We start from the raw sequence: 22,070 nt of genomic DNA on the forward strand, positions 1-22,070 counted from the left end.
AGGAAACCTTCCTAGAAGAGCACATTAAAGCTTGGAGTTTTAATTGTGGCTTTGCAACAAAAATGCTGAGGAATAACATTAATAGCATCCTGAAAGTTCAGTTCTCTTGCTACAGATTGATTTCAAACCCCAGTTTTTCATGACATCACCCGGGGAAATGCTTAAATTCCACATATTATCAAAAAGTTCCCAGCAACATTTGAGGCGTGTTTAAATTTTACACAAATAATTAGTAAAGAGAGGATTAAGCAATTAAACTTGGGGTTAAAATTAGGAACAACAAAAATAAGGCATTCTAACAGCCATGAAACGAAGGCAATAAATTATATGAAAAACACTGTACTCAAACTCCCTTATCCAATTTTATATTAAAAATATATATCGATTTGGTTCAATATTTTGCAAATTTGTAGTTAAAACAATACCATCATTTTTGTCAGCCAGACTACTCATTATACTCAGAACAGCGAGTACTATTCTTTGTTCTCTTTAGGAGACATCAGTAAGAGGCACAGGACCTTTCCCATGTACTTAGAAGACTTTAACAACTCTGACCATAGTACCCTTAAATTTTAAGCTGTACAATACTTCCCTTACAAAGACCTAAATATGCCCAAAATACATTTCAGACTTCAAGAAAAAATTACATTCCTGCTGCTTGGGAACCCATGACCATCAATACCACAAGTATGATTTCAGACATGAAAAACATACTATTTCAAGGCAAAATAGGTTTCATAAAGCAGTGAAGAAAGGCAGGATGAAATACAGCAACAGAGCAATGAACAAATCATCCGATCTTCACATCTTACTTTTTGATACCAACTTTGCCACCTCATCCTTTATACAATATGCTCAATAATATAAATCTTTTAATACCAAATACCAAGATTTCAGTTTAGTTCACGAACAGTGAAAATGCTCATTGTCTTCCTCAGCCCAGTAAACACCCATAAGGTAATTCTGTACTTCTAAGTGGTGTTCTCCAGAGCATGTCTTTCTGTTCAGTTTTGGCCAGGTGGAAATCAGTTCATACTCCAAGAGCCCTCCACAAAGGTTACCCACAGTGCAATGTGGATGATGGGCAGATTCATTTTAAAATTACTCTCCTGACTGGACTCCGGGTCTCCTACAATTGCACCCACAGTTTTTTCAGTGATAAGAACCTGCTAGAACTCAGAAGATTAGACTAATCTCTCAAAGAGAAAAAAAATAAAATATTAAAAAAAGCAATTTCTTCAAATAAATTGCGAAAATAATAAATTTATTATTCTCCTCTTACGGACAAGTCTTTTTTTCTTTTACTAATGTTAATCTTTTTGCCTCAGTCAAAACAACAGGGATTATTACTTTGCATAATCACTGTTCCCCTGTAAAATAATGTTTCCTTAGTGTCTGAGTGAGCAGAAATTGTTTGCACTAACAAAACTGCTGTATCCAGAGGACAAAGAAACCACTAGTCTCTCTCTTCCAGGGACGTTTCTATTCAAAAAAGATAAATTATACTTCAAAGTGCCATTGTAGCACTGCAGTCTGGTAGTATATGTTCTTAGCAAGCAGCCCATTCCCAAAAGGAGCCAGGCTCAAAATGGAAAATTCTAATGGAAATGGAAATGTCTAATTTTCCAAGATACAGGCTTGCAAACCCAGTGTTCAGCTCAATGGAAGATTTCAAATCAAATTTCAGTTTCATAAGAATATTTGAGGATGTTCAGACAAAACTTTTTCTGATTTCATATAATTCACAGCTATGCTTTTCCGTTAGTTTTTCACATTTCAGGACTACGAAGGCTTTAAAAAAGTGCTGCAGAGGAAGCACGCACAGCCACATAACCTGGTCTCTTTTTGTTTCAGTGAAGCTCTAAACATCCAGGAACCTGCTCTTTTTGCTGGTCTCTGGCATAGAATTGGTTCCAGTACTAAGGAAACCCACCTACATTCATTCAAACAATTTTCACTTTCGTCCTTCCTGACTAGAGTAATCCAAATCCAGTGCAAATGGAAACGGCTGCTGGGAATATCCTGTTTTTCATCTGTCTTTGTATTTCAACCATTTCACCAATTCTGCAATATTGCCGTAGTTTCCAAAGTGACATGGAAACAAGCTCAGAAGTACTCAAGTGGCATCGCGCTCAAAACCAGAGAACGTCGTACTCATATATCATTTATGGCAACATACTGAGAGCAGCTGGGAATGCCACGCTAGCAGTTTGCTTAGGATGAAGCAGTGCAATTGGAGAGGCATGCTCAGGATACATTACCCTCATAGTAATACGTGGAGACAGAGCTATCTGGTATGCAAGTCATTTAGAGCACTGGTAACCAAAAAGATGGATGATCTGGATCATCCTGTGGATAACAACTAGTCCAGTGCTTGTGAAATTCGTAGAAGTGCATGGAACATGCCAAAGCAATTATTTTGTGTCAGTCAGTACAATGAAAGCCAGAAAGGCGTTCATTTGGAGATGATCAGAACCTGTTCTCTTCGTGTTGTATATTGAATGCAGCAGTTACTGATAGTTTACAAAAGCAAAATACAGAACAGCCAATGCACAAGTCCCCTCTGCTCTTCGCTATTCCTAATGCTAAAGAGTCACGGAAATCATGTGCTGATTTCAATATTTTTTCATCCAAAACCACAGAGCCTACTCACACTGGAGACATTCACTTACTGAAGACCTTTCAATCTAGACTTCCCTGAAAACATTCATAGGAAAGTAACACAGAAGCAAACAGATACAAGTTACACAAAGTGGGAGAACAAGAAGATTCCTTTCCTGTACTCGGAGAAAGTCTGCGATAATTTATGCTCCTCATTTCACATGTTTATGTGGCACAAACAGCTCCTGAAAAAGGTACATGAGAAGAGAGCTCCTACCTAAACACGGGAAATATATTCCACGACAAAGGAAAAAGACAGAAGGGATTTGTAATAACAGCAAAAGAATACCAGTTCTAAGAACTTTAAAGTGGAAAGGACAAAACAAAAGTCATGTGAAAGATAAGAGAGAATCAAGATGAGGCAGACTTAGTAGGGACGAAAAGGCAACGACAAGTTATAGGTCCCCGATGGCGTAACAAATCACCAAGCAGGTAGCAACTAACGTTGAGAAATACTTATTCATCTCCATAATGGGAACAACTTCAGGCAAGGACAATAATCACAAAGCAGGGAAGTGCTCCTTAATTAAATGGAAGCAAATCAGAATTGTTCAAGGGAAGGCTTGCCAAGGATGTTTGGCAGGCGGAGATACGCAACACTCTTCTTTGTGCTGAGAACGTTTTTGTACGGTGAGCTCAAAGGAAGGTCGTCAAGGTTCCCAGCTGCACAGGTAACATTTTGGCAATCACTTTAAATCTACGTTATCCACACATATTAAGTTGTTACAAGGATAAAATAAAAAGCAATAGCGTTCTGCAGACAACTGCAAAGCCCTGGGCATCCCCATGCAGCTGCGTGCTGCATCTCTCACTTCGAGGTCATCACATCAGGCTTTCTGCTTGCCCATCTCATCCTGACCTCATCGACTCCCACATACAGCGTGCAGTTGCAAGTACAGATGTCTAAGAAACTTCCTTGTCTCTGTGTATAGTGTAATAATTAAATAATCTTCTAAAACATCAAGATAAAGCTCGTCTCCCTAGAAAGGCAGATTCAAGCCACACCTTGCCCTCACAAGAAAAAGCATCTTTTCAGTATCATTGCAAAGCTTTTCTCCATAGGCTTCTTCCTGCAGACACGTCCTCCTCTAAGCAGGGCTGGGATCCAGCCCGTCAGTGTCCTGGGCGCCACTGCCTTCAGACACACATTCCTGCACATTTCAGGAGCACAGACAGCTGCTGGGCAAAGAAAAGGGGCATTTCTGGAGACAGGCAGCGTCCCAGCTGGGGCACAGATCGCGGGTTTGAATTCAATTGTTCGGAGTTTAAAAACTTTTGTCAGGGTTGTGGATTCTTGCCGCCTACAGACTTCGTTGATTTGACGCTTTTGGGGTTTCTCCATCCTCGCAGTTTGAAAAGGCTTAATCAATTGAAGACACTAGAAACAAAATGAAAAAAAAACCAAGAAAAAACAATTTGCATTCGAAGTGACAACTTATAGGCCAAGTTCCAGCATGACTGAAATTAAAGAGACTGAGTTATGAACTCCTGAATAACTCGATGTACAGCGTAAACCACAATGAATCCTTAATCGCAGCGCCATAAAGATGATTCAGTAAATACGACACTAAAAACATGAGAAATAGAAGAATAGGAGAAATGCTTAAGAAATGGATGGAAGCTATAAGTTAATTTGAAGCAAGCACTGACAACTGTAATGAAACCGCACTGCAAATTTATTATACTCTTTTAATCATAACAGTAGGTCTCGCGCCCACATAAACACAATAAAATACAACAAAACCCGAAGACAAAAGAATTAGTTTAAAGACTTACATGGAAGTTAAGCGATTTATCTTCCTGCAGGAAAATTTCATTTTCTACTTGAAAAAATACAGCTTACCAGAAAAATCCAGCAACAACTGGAAACGGCCCAATTTCCAGAAATGAGTGTTTTACGTTTTCAAGCATACTTCTGTTAATTAAAAAATTAATTGGCCTTGAAAACACCAAAGTGAGTATTGTTTTATTCCCCTCGCAAGCGTATTGATATTTTTAATCAAACCATATTCTCTGCACCGAGAGAACGCTGCAATAATGTTGTTAGCAGCATTTTAAGTACCAGATTTCTTTGTGAAAGCAGCACCTGGGTGCTGGTGGAGACCCTCAGAAGACCTCACCCCCAAAGAGGAGATGTGCACGTACACGAGTAACATCGGGGTCACCATGTACTTTTTCACTGGCCTAAAAAGACCATTTTCCCTATCAATTTTAATCAGTTCATAGCTCCCAAAAGGTCTGAAATTAACTTCGAGCACTCTTTTCTGGATATCTCCATACAGAGTTGGCTCTCTTGGAAAACCAGTAAGTACAGGAGGAATTTTTGGACATCATCTCAGTGTGATTCTTCCCAAACCTTTTTTTTTTTCAATAACCATTTTTTTTCCCTCTTCATCACAGCAGACAGGACATTTTCTCCCTCAGTTCAGACAGAAATGTATCCATCAACCTCATCTCATTCATTCATTTAAATCACTCATGGCTTATGAGAGGTCAGCTGGGTTGGGTCCTTAGGAACCCGTAAGGTAAAGAACTACAAAACCTACAGTCCCTGCTTTCACTCAAACAGCAAATGAGACCCCGCAAATTTTGAACAGCCTGAGATGCATGTCAACTTAGACAAGTTTATTTTTACATATCCATGGCTTCTTTCAGCACTGGGGAAATTCAAACATCTGGTTATCCTGGCCAAGGCTCTCAGCATCCTGCTGCCAAGCTGTGCTCAAGTCAACGGCCCACGGGTTTTCACTGTGCATTCTTCAGCTGGCTGGGAGATAAAAAAAAGCCAAACTACAGGTTACACTTCTCCACTGCTTTGCGCAAGCACTGGTTTCAGTGTATTCCTGTGCTATTATTAGGTTGCCCTGCTTCGCGCTGCAAGTCCTCCCACCGCTCCCAGCAGGACGCCAGTTGCTGGCAAGCTCCGAGAGCCTGAAGGCTGTGCATCTGTTCAGAGACTGACAAGTAGCACAGCGAGTTAAAAAGCCTATAAATTTGCAGCAGGAGGCTTAGCCGAGACAAATAAAACCCCTGCTTTGCTTTGTTTTCAAGCAGCAGGTCATGTTATGCCTCTGCTTGGCTGCAGGGAGCTGCTTCCCATCCGAGCATCGTCCTTCTGAGGAACACGACTGTCAGAGAGGACTTGGGGTGGACAGTTTTCCTCACCCAATCATACATTTTTTGGCTATATCCTACTATTGCCTTGAACGTCTGCTGGCCAAACAAGCACTGTGGGGCTCATGCCAGTGTTTTTCCACCGAATGAATGGGTCTGGCCCATGGGCCAGGGATTCCGGTGGTACCAGCAGACACAAATCAGCTGCTGAAGTCACTGATGCAACAGGCAGGGACCTGGATCTGTTTTACAGCCAAGCCCACACACAGCGAAAGTAAGCCAATTGCAAGAGGGCCAGGAAATTGTATCAGCACAAAATTTTAGTATATTTAGGGAATAGAAACCAGTGTTTAAAATATTCCTTCTCCTATGGCACGAAGTGACGTTAATTTCACATTAAAAAAAAGCTGATGGAAAGGTTCGAAATATAAATGTGTCGTTTCTGGCACCGCTGGCAGCAGCTTGCCATTATGCTCAGATCTACTGCCTTACTTCTCACTAGATGGGAATCAGAAGGTCCTCAGTTTCTTCCCATGCTTTACATATCACATAAAGCCAGACAGATTCCTCAGCATAGCAGTGAGGTCCCAGTTCTGAAGGCAGAAGAGAAATAAGTTATTGAAGGGCCCTTTTCTCAGCCCATGAGTTCTTGCATTTTTCTTCTCCATTCCCCAACCGGTCCCACAGGAGGCAGGAGGTGAGCCAACAGCTGCACGGCGCTGAGATGCCTGCCAGGTTGAAGCACAGCACCTATGAAGAACAACAAGTTTCATTCCACTGAGGAAGCTCAATACATTTTCGCCAGCAGTCTGAATTGTCCTCCATACAATGAATATATTACATTTTGGCTCCTCATAAACAGATGCTACTATTATAGAGCTGTCAGCGTACAATTTAACTAACACTTTTTAAGCTCAAGTCACATTAGCTTCTTTGTCATGAAGAAAATAGGGATTCTATGGATTATAGAGCTCTCAGATTGAGCCTCCTACCTGTGGAAACCATGTGTCCTACAGCTAAAATCAATTTATGAAAAAGAAAATAAAGCACAGCCAGAAACAGTCTCCAAGGACAGAAACCGAACAATTACAAGAATACATCCTTCATATGTCAAAACTGAACCACCCTGTGTCTCATCCGTGTTCATTCTGAATGGTACATGAGGGAAAACAGTGCTTAGAATAATTATCTAATTCTTTGCTATCTTGCCCCTTGCTGCTAAGGTTTTAGGGGTAAGAGAGCAAAGGCTGTGGGCTTTAACACTACATACAGACAATATGCCCAAAATAATGATCTCCAGCAAATTTTTTATTGCAGTTTTAATGATTTTTGTCTGAAAACTTCATGAACACTTTCTTTTCAAAACCATCTCTAAAGATCCTCATTTTAAACCAATCAAAAATAGAAAAAGTCCAACTCAGCACTTCAGAAATGAGCATCCCTCTGAGACGAATGATGGCAATTTGTATTTTTATTTTTTTGTAGAGCTATTATTTCTATCACACGTAGACTGTAATCTCGTCTGTATTAAGGACATGTTTCTGAATTCCTTACTGGCACTGTTTTCTGTTCTGTCTGCTCTGATATTAGCGACACTTGGATGAGAAGTACCCACAATGCTGTTACCACCTGTGTTTAAAGCAGCATCTCATTCTCTTTTGAAAGTCCAAAGATAGAGGTGAGAATATAAGTGGTGGTCATTGCCCTGTGATTAACGGGGTCAAAAATTAATGCCACACAAAAGCAAAGAGTAGGAATTAGCGTATTTGGAATACACCTCCCAACTCAAACTCACGCAAGCTGTCATAACCACACTGACTATTAATGCTAACATTTATGTTCCTTTGTCTCGCGCTTTCACCCTTTGTAGAAAGCAGATTTTCAGATGCTACGTTTCTTGGCCATCATTCTCGGTTTTGGCAACAAACTCAAAGCAAAGCAGTAGCAAACATTAAGAAATGATGTATGCCCAAGTCATTTTTTTCAGACTGACGGACACCAATTATTTGGAGAACTTTAGACTGGGATCTGAGCTAAGCGATGGAAACAAGGGGAAGGGAGGGAAAGGAAACACCTAAGCAACATCTTTCCTCTGCAGTGTCATGCCCATCCCTAAAGGCACAGGAAAATGCAATTGAGAACACAAACATCCAGCTTCTCTGCGTTGCATAACTAACACAGATCCACGCCTTAGCTTTAAACGTTAGCTTAGTCCCATCCAAGCCAAGTCCTCCCACTCTTCAGCAGCCCGCAAGTAACTGATGGACTTCACTCTGTGACTACAGAGAATGGATAAGGCGGCTCTCATGCAAAGCAGCAGAACTCTAGACCCTGCTTCCTAAAAACGTTATTAAAAGTAAAATCTCCATTAGTGCCTAAATGCCTATCCTCTACGATCAAGTCTAAGAAAGTACTGTGAAAAGTTGAATCCTATCCTGATATTCCAAGAAGGATATTCTGTATGTTTAAAAGAGTGGATGTTGCTAGCTTGTAAATACGACTAACGTAGGCTACGAGGTACTCACACCTCTTTCGACTCACAAAGTATCCCTTTCCCACTCACACCATTTGAATCAACAAATGAAAGATAATTACCTGATCTGTGAGGAGATGGAGCAGCTGGGCAAGGATCAAAATCATTACAGGGGCACTTCCCAAACACTTTGTCCACATTCTTACACCACAAATCAATTTGTAGGCTTCAAAGGCAGACAGATAGCTCTGATCATCTAATTGACCGCCTGCATAATAGAGGGTGAAGAATTTCAAATGAGAATTTGTGCAGGCTCGGAGTTGCTCTTCAACTCATAATTCATACTTAGAAAGTTATCCAGTCTGGATAAATCACAGCCAGAAAACACTCGGGAATTTCTGAAAAAAATAAAATAAAATAGAACAAACAGGTATTTCATTCTGCTTATGTTATTTGTAAATGTTTTCTCAGTTCTACATTCTAAGCCTAGCAGCAGGTGTGCCAAAGTCAAAGAAATGACTTCGGGTCAGCGTTGCACTGATACCTACGGCAGATGGGGACAGGGAACTGCTTTGACCGCCAGACCCTCCAGGAGTAGACCATGCGTTAATGTATGCTTACTAATTGATAAGAAAATTGGATAAGTGCCAACGCATCATTATTATTTTTTAAGCTGCCATGCTGCAGTGCGGTGGTGAGGCCTTAACCTCTCAAATGATTTCAGGTCATTTATTTTTCATTTCATCGTTACGCATTCACTTTGTTCCATATCACTGCCATACTAAAAATCCTTCATCATCAACAACATGCAGCATTGGTGCTGCAGGTTTCAGCCAGTCCTTACTATACAGCAACTGTTGATAGCTAATGTGAGAGACGGCGCTTTCTGGAGCATTTTCACAAAGTTAAATATAGGCGTTTATTTGCAGCCTACACCTGCACAACTTAGCAATGCACTCATGCCACCTATTGGCAAATCACATATGACTCACAGCTGAGTTTTCTGATGAGCACGAACTAAATCTTTTGACTATCAAGTAGCGTGTTCATCACTGATAATATTAAAAAATAAAGCTAATGCTCTACTTTTAATTAGAGTAGTTAATTTCTGGGGGGCAACGTACCTAACCTTTGAATGAGTATACCATTGGCTATCAAAAAGATTCACGTAGAAGTAATAAGGTCATAGAAAGCATGCCATCTTTGGTAAGCAACGCTTTGCAGAGAACCTAATGTCAAACTTCTTTTACTCCGTTGTGGAGGGATACGAGACAGTGACAAGCTGTAGAGCTGCCAAGTGTCACAGGAAGAGCAGCACGATGGCTTTCCTTACTTTGAAACTCCTCCACAAATTTAAACAAAAGAAAAAAAAACACAACAGAAAGCCAAAACAACAGGGCTCCAAAACAGCATGAAAACTTCACTCTCTTCCAGTAAAACCAGGAATGCCCACAGTGACTCCACCAGGATTTAGAAAGCATTCTCCCAAGAAAAAATTCCCCATGTTAAAACGTTTCCTCTCAGCAAAACAATGTGGGCACATCATCTATGGGTTGAAACATTGCTTAAATGACATAGAGACTGGTTTGCTTACTTCCAAATATTTACACTTCCTAAAGAGGATAACGATTCATATAAGCATTATAATAAGCTTGTCAAATACAGCAGGGTTCTTCAATCAATACGTCTCAGAATAGTTTCTTGCAAAGTAAAAGGCAGCATCTCGTTAGCTTTGGGAGTTCTGCCATTAAAATGGCAATAAAGAGGACAACAGGAAATATTTACTGTTGTCAGCAGAGCAAGAGATATGCTTTCATTACCTAATGTTAGAAACTGACACCATTTTTCCCTTTTAAAGAACGTGTTTCCAGTCCAAAAGGTTGATATAAGAATGCAATATATTAATCAGCATACCTCTTATGAAAACGTCACAGACCAGGAATATGTCACATATATATACATTTTCATATCTACTGAAAGCTGAAGTGAAGCTGGCTTAAAACCTAGTGCTGTGTGTAGCTGGCTTCACTCTCAGTTCTTTTCATCTTTAATAGAAGCATTTTCTTTTGCATAGGACGGTCACCCATTTAATTATATGGTAGGAAAAAGAAGCAAAGGAAAACTCAGCTGTGGAGATAAATCTCAATAGACATGTAATGAGTTCTCCTGCCAAGAATCGTTTACAAAACTTCCTATTCAACACTAACCATCAGAAATGGGACATCCACAAATCCATCTGTGAATCTGGAGATAAGAAGCTGTTATTCAAGACCCAAAGCATTTTGCTACTGGCCAGCAGCAAATCCACCACTTCAAATTAGCGGTAACAAGATATATGATAGCATTTTGAACTGCAACAATTAGAGTCCCCTAAGCTGGTGAACTCACTGCCTTTGGGTCCTCAGATCTGCCCTCCTTTGTGAGCTTAATATCATTCATTAGGTTCAGAGTGGAGAAAGGCAGAAATGGGGGCACAAACTCAGCCATCCTGATGCTATTATTCAAAAAATACAAAGAGCGTAAGCCCAATAGAGCTATAAAAATACTCAGTGAGATAAGCATGCCAAGGCTCTCCCTCATAGCTGGATTCTTCCCTTTTGTAAGCGATAAGCTAAAACAAGTCAGACCAAAAAGTCTGGAGAATCCAGACTGATAACCACATATTAAAATGTTTACAAGATGAAACCACAGCAGAGAATTCTAATGATGAACGTTGTAGAAAAGAAGCGCTAGCCTTTTTAATTCTTTTTTAAAACCTACTCTCCCAGCTGACAAATGCTTTTCTACAAGGCCACAGCCGCACTGTAGACTGCAGAATGGGTATTCTGTGGTCTTTTCTAGGACTTCCAGACCCCTAGGGCTCAAGGAAAGGAGGAAAGGGAGAAGCCATTGTCTTTCCAGCTGAAGATACTTGGAGAAGACTCTTGAGTTTTGGTGAAAACTTCTGTCAGCCATCTGGTGGGAGAGTAAACCAACCTGAAGTACCTTGCTTCTAGAAAAATGTCAAGCCGACCAAAAAGCAACACTTCAGACTTCAATAAGGAGTGTACTGGCATAAAGGATAACGCCCATCTTTGGATGGCGCCACTTTATTTGGTGTAGAAATGCAAAATTTTACTATTATTTTTCCATAATTCTATCATTACTATTACTCTATTTGTACTGTTTTCCTACAGAGTAAAAAAACCACCAAATATATTACGATCGAAGAAGAGTGGCTTCTGTCAGATGTTTGAAAAAAATCCGTGTTGAAAAAGAACGTGTGCTAAAGCCTTAAGTCTGCATTTACATATTGGCATTAATGTAAGGATCTCAGAGAGCTGCATACCCTTCACCTACGAAACATAAAAGATTGGATGACACTGCAAATATTCCGATGACTCAGATGCAGCATCTACTGCCCCGGGTTTGGTTCCATCTGCCCACACCAGCAGTTATCACAGCTGTTCTGCAAAGAGAAGCCAGGACTTTTCCCTAGATTCTTCCTGCTCTCTGGCCTCCAAAAATCAGTCTCTGGTGACTCTCTCCTTCATTACGTATGCTAATTTCTTTTTGCGTGCGGGAACAGGGCACTCGCCAACTTACACCACTTCCTGCTGCTCTGAACCAACAGAACACCCTTTGTACCAGGTGATTAGCACTGACCATCATAAGAGTTTTGTTGTTTGCCGAGCGCCCTTTGTTTTCGTCTCCAGCCTTCCCAGCACTTTCTACAGGCCTCAGATCAAGAAAGAGTCGAGAGCACCCACCAGAGCGCTTCCCAAGAAGGCCACACACAACGAAGAGTAAACCCAATCCTTGACACTGGGCACAGAGATACACACATAGCCATAAATACATGTTGATGTGGCAAGGGTTCTGGGGAGAAAAGCTGGCATTCCCATTGCTCCGGGATTATGCGCATTCCCCAAGGACAACGAGAGCTGGGCTGGCTGTGGCAGGCTGAGAAGGCCCCTCCGAGCCAGGCCCTGCTGCACACAGGCATTCAAAACCAGCGCTGAAAGCACTTTCTGCGGGCAGTTTTAACAACATGCTGCAGAAACCTGAGTTCACAAAGCTGTGCGTGAAATCTCCCTGCTCTCCTTCTCTTAAGAGCGAGGAAGCACGAGGATGGCTGAGGCAGATCCAATTGCTGACTCTTGACCTGCTGCTATTTATGCAGTGAGGAAGCAAAAGGAAGCATAAACATTAAAAGGACAGTAACAAGAAAATCACTCATCCAGCATGCACATAAAAACGCACAGCTTGAGAGAGCGATTCATTCATCTCGTTCTGACCCTCAGCACAAAATCACAGCAACAGCCCTCAGCCTTCCGCCCAGAGGGCAGCACTGATGTATGTCAGCAGCTGCTGAAGACAACAAAGCAACAGCCCCTACCACTTTTCAAGAAAGCAGCCACTTCCATTGACCCAAATGCTCAGCGTATGTTATGATCTGCCACGCATCTCAGAATCTAAACATTCTGGCACAGCAATGCTCAGAATCACCAAACAAACGTCTCCTTTCCCCACCCACACATCCCTCAAATGCTCTCCTGCTCAGTAATTCAAAAGATAGCTCAGTTCAGTTTCATCTCATATCATCCCATACCTAGAATAAATCCTTCTGAAGCTGAAGTAGAAATCACGAGGGATCACACGTGGCTCTGGAACTTACAGGAAAGCTTACATGCCAGGTAATGTGATGTGGATCGGCAACAACTAAGCCGCAGATACAATTAGATTCTGCTGCCTGATACGCAGGACTGATGGTTACCTTGGAAAAACATTCTATGAAATTTACGAGCACGTACCGCAGGGCTAAACTGAGGAGAAAAAGCTTGCTCCCAGCGCAATGCTTTGTGCGTAATTTAATAAATGGCAGCTCTCTAATGGCAGATACAGGGTGCATCAACCTTCCCAGCAGCACCGAGTTTCACCTTCCACTGGTTTCAGACACAAGCAATATTATAAAACCAACCCAAGCAGGCTCTCAGGAGAACAAGTAGTATTCAAATGTAATCAAGGCGAAATGAAATTGTCTCCGTGGTGTCTATTGGCACATACTCATAACACACCGCTCAAATACACTAACACATACAATAGTTCAGGTCTTTTAGGCAGGTTAAGATGGTCGCTCTACAAGTACAAGAGGGGCTTTAGATTAATATGATTAAAATCAATTTTAACTGCGTTGGGTGACAACGCCAAGCCATTCAGATCGCCATCCTCCAGAGTGGCATTTAAGAGGTACTATCGCTGAGCAAATATATGCCCACTCAGGCAGTGCTACCCACCACACTCCATAAATTAAAATTAATTAAGCCGAAGCACCATCTTTGCGGGGAACAGAATCTGCATCTGTAAATTTAAGATGAATAATTGCGCAATATTTTTTTCAAACACTTCCATTAACCTTTAATTGACTCGTGGCACCTCTCACATTTCTCATACTTTTTAAAGGGAAAACTTAAAATGCATAAGAATGCTTGAAGAAGTAATAGTGAGGGAAGTTGCGTATTTCTGATCAGATGTGACTCAACGCTGGAGAGATATGCAGGGGATTTCCTATTTTCTAGGAATTCAATTTCTCTAAATTCAGTCAGTAGAAGTAAGATCAAATATCACTAATATTCACCAGCCTTAGTATTTTACTGGCAAAAGTACTGACTGCAAGACACTTAAAGGATAATGGCACAATAGAGTAGAAAAAATAGCAGCCTTTAGCTAGATAATTTTGTATGTGGATAGACAGATGAAATGAAATTTCACACCATTAAATGATCTGGAAAGCGACAGGAAAGGTTAAAGTAAAGAAAGCAATGATCTGTTTTCTTGCCAAGAAAAGCGCTGCTTTCAGAAAGAATCAGAGATTAATGTCCAGAAAAGGGGAATAAGGGAACGCCTGAAGGAAAGCAATGGGAGGATCAGTGCGTGGTCAGAAATTCAGCAGCGAGGCCACCTGCCTCAGCTGAACAGGTCCTCCTCCATTTCCAGGTGCATCACAGCATCCTGTGCTGTGCGGCATGGTCAGGTAGACCAGGACACTGTTTGGCTGTGAAACAGTCAGGGGAAGAAAATACTTTGTAAAGCACGGGAATAGATCATAAAGGAGAATGAGAAAAATAGGGAGAAAGATTCAAGTCTTGCATTAATAGCAGCACGAATGTCAATACAAAACAGACTAAAATATAAAACCTTACAAAACGGTAAAAAAGAAATCCAAAGTTTTCCAGCAATTTCTGTGGAAATTATCTGTTTCCTTCATTTGTACAAGAGAAAAAGAGACTGACAGTGGGTGAACAGAGTACAGAGCACGCAGTCTATGGCCCAGGGCAACAGGTTTCCGTGCAGCAGATGACCCCAGCATTCCTCTCGCACTTCAGAGTAACACACAGAGCACAGGATGTACCTAGGGGGCACACAGTTTTCTTTTTATTACCGCCTGTTTAAAGGGAGCAGGTGCTTTTCTTTCCTTCCACCTTCTATTAGGCTATTGAATTTTATGTGATTACTTTATCGCAATTAAAAGGTACATTTCTCACCCCAGTGTAACCTCCATCTCGTTACATCCACTCTTCCAGCAGCCTTTAGTTTAAACACCATCTCATTCACCTTCTCGGGAAGAACAAACAGAGGACTTAGTTCCTTTCCAGCCACGTTCACAGCGCTTACTTTCACCGAACTGCTCTGGTGGCAACAATTTTCTTAGTGGTTGCTGCACGGAGTGTACCTGTTCATCACTTCTTTTCAAATGCCACTTCCTCTCTGCAGTGCTATTTTCAGTTTCTTTTACACTGCAAGCCTTGATATTTATGAATAATGCCTCTAAAAATGCCTCAGGGCAACCAAAAGATTTCCATTAATTATCTCAGTAAGAACTGAAGAAAGAAGAGCAAATATATTATCTGAATGGAACCACGCTATCAAAAAGGCCTTCCCACCACTGCAATTTCAAAAGGTCTTACAAAGAGCCTAACAAAATTAATTTGGGATGGAATTTGAAAGAGGAATAGAGTAGATGGAAAAGCAGAGAATAGCTTCTGTTACTTTGGCATTTATACAACCTTATTCTTTTTTACTCAGGGTCTTTAGACAGACATTTCTTTTCAATTTTCTGAAATAATTTTCTGTTATTTCAGAATGTAAAATTTTAAATAGAAAAATAAGGTCTCGTCCTCATAAGCCATTTCACAGAGCTCTCTTAACATCCTGTGAAATAACTTGCAACAACAATTCTACTAACGGAAAATAAAGAAAAAAAAATCAAAGCCAAACACTGAATCACCCAGTTTGAGTCACCCACTTCCAGAGGCTCTACCTTCTTTTGTATCGCCTGTATGATCATTAGATCTGGTGGAAAAATACAGAGAAGAACTCAGCGATGCTCTGAAAATATTTAAGACTACACGCAAATCCTTCCTTGAACAGCACTGCCATTGTGACCCATGGTGTACAGCAGGGAAACCACGAGGCAAGTCCAATGGGCAACAACTAAATCAATGCCAGAGGATGGCCACCCCTCCTGCTGAGGTCACCAACCATAAAGGTCCGTGCTCAAGTGGAGTAAATATCTTAAAGGCTTAACAGACATGATCCGACATCATAGTCTTTGACAGAGTTAAAGAAAATATAATTCTGTGCGTATTTACTCATCTTCCACGCAACATTTTCCACCCAAGAGTCTTTAAGATCTCTAGTAAGGTTAGCAAAAATGTTATTTCTTCTTAACTTAATACACATTATTTTAATAACTGGGATGATATATTAATTGAATTTTGGGCTCATCGAGGGATTCTATAGCACTCTTTAAACATTTTACGCAGTCGTGTCTGGGATAAAGCATTTCACATTCTCCTGAAAAGAGACTAGAATGTATTTAGTTTGAGAGCGTAAGATCTCATATCATACGAAAAACCATTCCTTTTATCTTCCTAGCATTTCATCATTTTTTTTTTCCACTAATATGATTTAGAAACAAAACAGATTTAAAAGAAAGCAAGTACACATCTTAAAGATTACTTTGATAATGCTAATATGCCCTTTAAAATTGGGTCCAGCTGGGAAATTGAAAAGGTGACAAGTGGAACCAACTTGTATTAGGTTGGCATGATACCAGGCGCTGGCATGGCCTAAATGACAGTTACAGCATCTGGAAAGGGGTTGATAAGGAAATCCTGTTACAGCGCAATGCTAGATTTTTATATTTTTGTTCTTTGCTTTTCCTTCTTAAATTATATGTTACATAATTTCAGCTTTGCTATTTCCTCATTTTTTGGCAAAAAAAAGGTGTTACTTTTTAATTGAAATACTGTTTTGATTAAGTAAATGCTTATAGAATGGCTTCCAGCACTTCTTTTGGGTAGAAAGGAATTCTCATGTAAGCTAATCTGATCACTGGAAGATATTTGGCTGGGCATCCTTCCAGTCAGAAGTTTAAAATTGAAGATAGCCATTTACAAGTATTTTCCTATTGAGGTAAGCTCCTTAAATGGCCTCTGACCTCGATCCCCTCAGTTTCACTGGAAGAATTCTACCATAGCAACTGAGTCTGCAGATGTTTTAAAGAGAAAGCTACCACGACAGAGTTACTGCATGAAAATATCCTTGTGTGCAGGCATCCTTTCAAAGTGCAAAATGGGGAAGTGATGAGCCAAAGACTACAGGAGTGAAGAAAAAGATAAAGAACCAGATTCAGAGTGCTTTGTCAAAGCATTATATTCAGCTTATTCACTTGTACGATTTTCTCAAATACAGTTTTGCCTCGGTCTTTAATTAAGACGTCCTGTGAGTTTACAGCTTTTATGAAGCTGGTGGGGCTGCCACAGCTTAGTCAATAAAGGTGGAGCACTTAACGCAGTCCTCCTGCCAACAACATTTCTGTTTCCGATGAATAAATCCAATCCCTGGCACCCATGACTTTCACAGGCTTTTTATGATTCAGAATTATATCGTGCTGCCAATAAAATGCTTGGGATAGATTACCTGAGAAGAAATTCACAGAATGTATCATTTTTCACCATTCTACATGCTGGCTAGTGACAACAGTAATGATCCAAGACTGCAAGAATGCAAACAGAACAGAAAGTTAAGCCACTGCAACACATCTTAAAGAGCAAATGTCAGAGCATACTTCACCACGACTGAGTTAAGGAGAAGCAAAAAATATATACAGAAAATAACACAAGCTATTACTGAGGCTGCCTTTTCTCAGCAAACAAGGCCTGTGGGTTGCATGTGGGTTCCTACGGAATTTTTGGAACCATTAGCCAATTTCAGTCAAATCTGTCAGATTAAATATATAGGAACGCAATTATCTGCTCATTAAAAGAAAATGATTAAAAAGCATACAAGAGCATTGCATAATGTTGATGTAAAGACACTACATTTTGCATAAAAAGTTCCTGTGTGGTTATATAAAGAATCCACATGCTAGAGTCCCAAATGGAAAAGGCAGCCAGAATTAAGACACCGTTCCAAAGTCAGGTAGCCATTAGATGCAAGCCTACAGGAAGCTAAGCCTCATTAATCCGTGCCTACACAATTCTCTGTGACAGTGGAAAATTCTGACACTGAAATCGAGGCATGCTACACAACAGTTGTCATTTTGGTAGGGTTTTCATCTGCCCAGCTTGGTATCTTCTCAGCTCGCTGAAGAGGCAGAAGCACCTCGGAGAAAGGAGGATCTTCAGCCTCAGCCATCACAGCTCCTCCAATATCCAGGCTTCAAAGAGATCCTCACCTCCTCACAACATAATGACTTTCTCCCAGCTCTGCTCTGGAAAAGCAGTGCCCCTGCTCCTCAGGAGCCTCCTTCAAGTGGACCTTCCTGGCAGTGGCCAGGTATTCACACGAACTGACGGTCTTCTGAGGATTTTGAGGAGCTTGCAAAACACAGGGTAAACGTCAAAGCAAAATTCCAAAGCTACTTTTAAAATAAGTAAATAAAACTGGAATTCCTCTTCTGCAAAAGATTTCACAATTTGAATACTGCAAAATACTTTATTTTTCCTGATTGATTTCCCTCCCCCCGCCCCGTATAATTTGAATTCACGTGTCGGTGAGATGGGGACAAAAATAGGGCTGTGTTGTTAGCTAGATGCCATGCATCACAGGACACCAGCATTTATAAACAAGCAATCAAAAACCTGTCAAAATTGATGGGAAGAACTTCAGAAATTTCAGACTGTGGTTCTGTATTCTGATTCACTGTTGGTTTTGTAATTTCTCTGAGCACCTGCTACAGTCAGATGCATTTTACATTTCAACTGGGTGATACTTCACCCAACTTCGAACCCATTTGTGTCTGTAGCGGATGTCAGGTGCAAATTAAGGGAAGATATTAACCAGAGTCTAAAAGAGGCTGCATGGCTGGTTCAAACTAATTTTCAAGTATAGTTTTATGCAAATGCGCGTCCTAAAGCATCAATTTAGCTAAACAGTTGCACAGCCAGCATTACTCCTGTCACCCCTCTATCATTAATTGATTAATATTCATTTTCCTATGAAGTAGAGAAGGTATTTTACTTAACTACAGAGAATAAATGAATGACTTGCAGAAAATCAGTAATTCTGTGAAAATGCAAAGAACAGAACCCACGTCTCCTGAGTAACTCCTCCTTCCTCACACCATAAGCCAGTTACGAGACCAAGAAGCCACACTCTAAAGTCATCCATCTTCAGAAATAACCTGGGACAACATATTCTTCTACCTGGGAAATCAGTATCCTTTCACTGTTGTCTATCTACTTATTTCATCCCATTTCTCAACTCCAAGAACAAAAGATTTTAGTTAGACATTTTCTAGATCTACACATAGTTTATCTTATATTAAAGTAGATCTCTTAGCTACCTCTTTAGATTTTGAACGTTTAACAGCAATTTCCTTCTCCCTAAAGCAAGACAGCAACTTCCCTATTTTTTCCATGTTTTCTTTTATTTTTTAATTAAGTCCTAAAATTCGCAGTATAAATGTGCATAAGACAGAAAATGAACAACACCGTCAAAGGTTTTCTTGCTGAAGATTCACTGAATATTCTTAGACATCTAGACACAGGCAAGATTCAGAGTTGTTCTGACACTCGGTATCCTACATTCAGAGTTCTTCTCAAGTTTCACACATGACTAATAATTTTTAAAGGGGAAATGCTTTTGACATTTTGTTGCGAGTCAATCTTTTGTTTTTTATCTTCAAACCATTATTTTTAAATGCTGATCCTTTTTATTGCTCAACTACAAATCTTTATCTTCTTCTCTATTCTCAATTCTTTTCCCATAAAACTGAGTAACTATCCCACTCTTAAACACGTTTACTGCAGAAATAAGTTGAACAGATCAAAGTTGTTCAGCCATTAATAAAAGCAAAATTTACTTGAAAAAATTTTTGCTCATAAAATCAAAAATTCTTAGCTTCCTTGAACTTAGAAAGTAGACTGGTAGATTCCCCACACTTAATTTTGTCAAAAATTGTGACAGATCAACAAAAAAAAAAGGAAATTTTACCCATTGGTAAAAAATCTATATATCAAAAAACTAGAGGAAAAGGTTAGATGCAACACAGAAAATAAATTGTAAAACAACAGGTTGAAAACATAAGATGACAAGACAGAATGTTACAAAAATGTTTACCATTTTGAAATCCTTGTTCCTCAAATTAGAATCAAAGGAAAAATAACTGTTCCAGGAATAAACATAACAATTAGGTAGACTAACCATTTGATAAATTATTTTATATATATTGAAGAAAATCAACTCTCAATATATTCTTCCTGAAGATCAATAACACTTAGCTGCGGAGTTCAATCACAACAAAGACGAATAAATTGATTGTGATTATTTCCTCCCCATTCATTTATCAAATCATTTTAAAAGTGACAAAGCAAACATGCAAAGCTGGTAATGAATGTGAAGCTTAATCAGTCCCATAAGCCCGATTAAAGAAAGTCATTCTCAAGTTAATATCAATGGAAATATCATGGAAACATGACTGCTTGTGATATTTTCAATGGAAATACCAAACAAAGAACTATCCAAATATTACTCCTCCTGTAAATATCATAAGGATATTTGCTGCTCAGATCAAAGGTAGGAGGATAAAATGGAAAAAAGGAAGAACAGTGCAGAAAAAAAGAAAGCTAAGTAGGAAAACCTGAGGAGCAGACAGCGGCAGAGAGCTATTTGAGGATACAAATCTACAGAAGCAGAAAAAGTTCTCGGGACCTCCAATCAAACCGTAAAGGATGGATAAGATTTAGAACTACGCAGGAAATAACTGAATAGGAAGCAAGCAGAAGACTGAAAGATTACAGTCAAGGCCGGGAAAATCATATTTCCCAAAGAGAATAATGTATTCCTGGTTCTGGGTTGAAAAAAAAATGAGCAGAATCACTGGGTGAAAGTATCAGACTGGAGTGCGTTATCAATTTCGAAATACATACATCACCTCAAGCCTCATTCAAGTGAGAGCACTCTTAAAATATAATCTGGATAAACAGAAACGTGTATTGCTAATGTGCACTGAGAATAAATGGTAGAGAGAGAAAGTTCTTCAAAAATATTTCTTCTACTGCTTAAAATAGTGTCCTGGAGAACATAGTTATTTCCTACTTTTAATAGGTAACTTTCTTTAGCAGATGACTTGAGAAGTAATCTTGAGTTTATAAACATTTAGCATAGGAATTTTAGTCAAGTTCTAGTGCCATTAGATCTATCACTAACTTTAATAAGATGCGCCTACCCGAACCAGTGGTTGGGCCAACCTACACAATGGTAAGGAGTAAAGCCACCACACAGTAACAACATTCTGTGGGTCTTGGTTATCCAGATTACTCCTATTTCATTTCATGTTCTGCCTTTCAAGGAGCAGAATGATTCTAAAATAGCATATAACAGCACGAGCGGGCAAACCAACTACTTTGACACCTCCTTCAATATCGAGTAGCAGATATAAAAATGTTTCAGTTTTACGTCGACTTTGTCTCATGGAATTTAAGATCAATATTTAACGATCTTGAAGTGATTTGAATAATTCCTTATTTTCCCAACTGTATTCATCCACAAATAACAGTGCAAAACTGTGATTTGAGTTAAAGGCCACATCTGAAGAGTGGCTCTCGTAATACGTTTGACCCTTCAAAATTATATTACCTGTGAACTTAAATCCATTTATAGAGCCATTTGCAAAATTCAATACTAATGCAGGATTTAATTTATACAGATATTCACCGCAAAACCTTAGTGAAGGTATCCCACAGTCTTGTATCTGGTTCAAACTACCAGACATGACGCAAAGTAGGCACGTAAGCTTGTAGGAAACTAAATCCTTAGAAACGCTGTATAACACCTTCTTGTTTCATTCTAAACAATTTTCAAAACACAAAGCACAGTTATCATTTATTAACAAAAACGTTACTGAGAACATCTGACTGACGAGTGCTACTTGTTGATTCCCTGCACGATCTCTCCAAAACTTTAAGGGGGAGGGACCGAGACCTTACAGGATCTCTTCATCCCCCAAAATACCAGATAATGATGCTAACCGTCAGATACACCATAAAATCTTCATTTCCCATTCATATCTGAAAGAGAAATCCATCTGGAAAGGAAGGAAAAATCTTCCTACGTGTCTGTTTATGAGTACTTCACAGACTTGATGGGAAGTGGCAAATGGCAAGTAGTTAAAAACAGTTAAGAATAGCTTCGATAATGAAAGACTAACAGAGCAGGGACTTGGTGAGGTGAGGATTAATTATTTACTTAAATTTCACTTCCAAGAAATTGTTTATTGTGTCTTTTTCAATTGCCATTGTTATGAGAATTAACAACTCCAATCTCAATCAGCAGG

At 39.7% G+C, this 22,070-nt stretch overlaps 1 protein-coding gene across 3 annotated transcripts in view; it reads right to left on the reverse strand.

Annotated features, from left to right (window-relative positions):
• ZBBX (zinc finger B-box domain containing) overlaps positions 4,337–22,070 on the reverse strand; it is a 55,613-nt gene continuing 37,879 nt past the window's right edge. For all 3 annotated transcript variants that reach the window (XR_002438283.1, XR_002438282.1, XR_002438281.1), the window contains 2 exons: positions 8,371–8,516; positions 4,337–6,525 (listed from right to left, as the gene is read on the reverse strand). The gene's annotated coding sequence lies outside the window, so the exon portion shown is untranslated. The remainder of the gene's footprint in view (positions 6,526–8,370; positions 8,517–22,070) is intronic.

Source organism: Numida meleagris, chromosome 4 (assembly GCF_002078875.1).
Source record: "Numida meleagris isolate 19003 breed g44 Domestic line chromosome 4, NumMel1.0, whole genome shotgun sequence".
NCBI classification, from domain to species: domain Eukaryota; kingdom Metazoa; phylum Chordata; class Aves; order Galliformes; family Numididae; genus Numida; species Numida meleagris.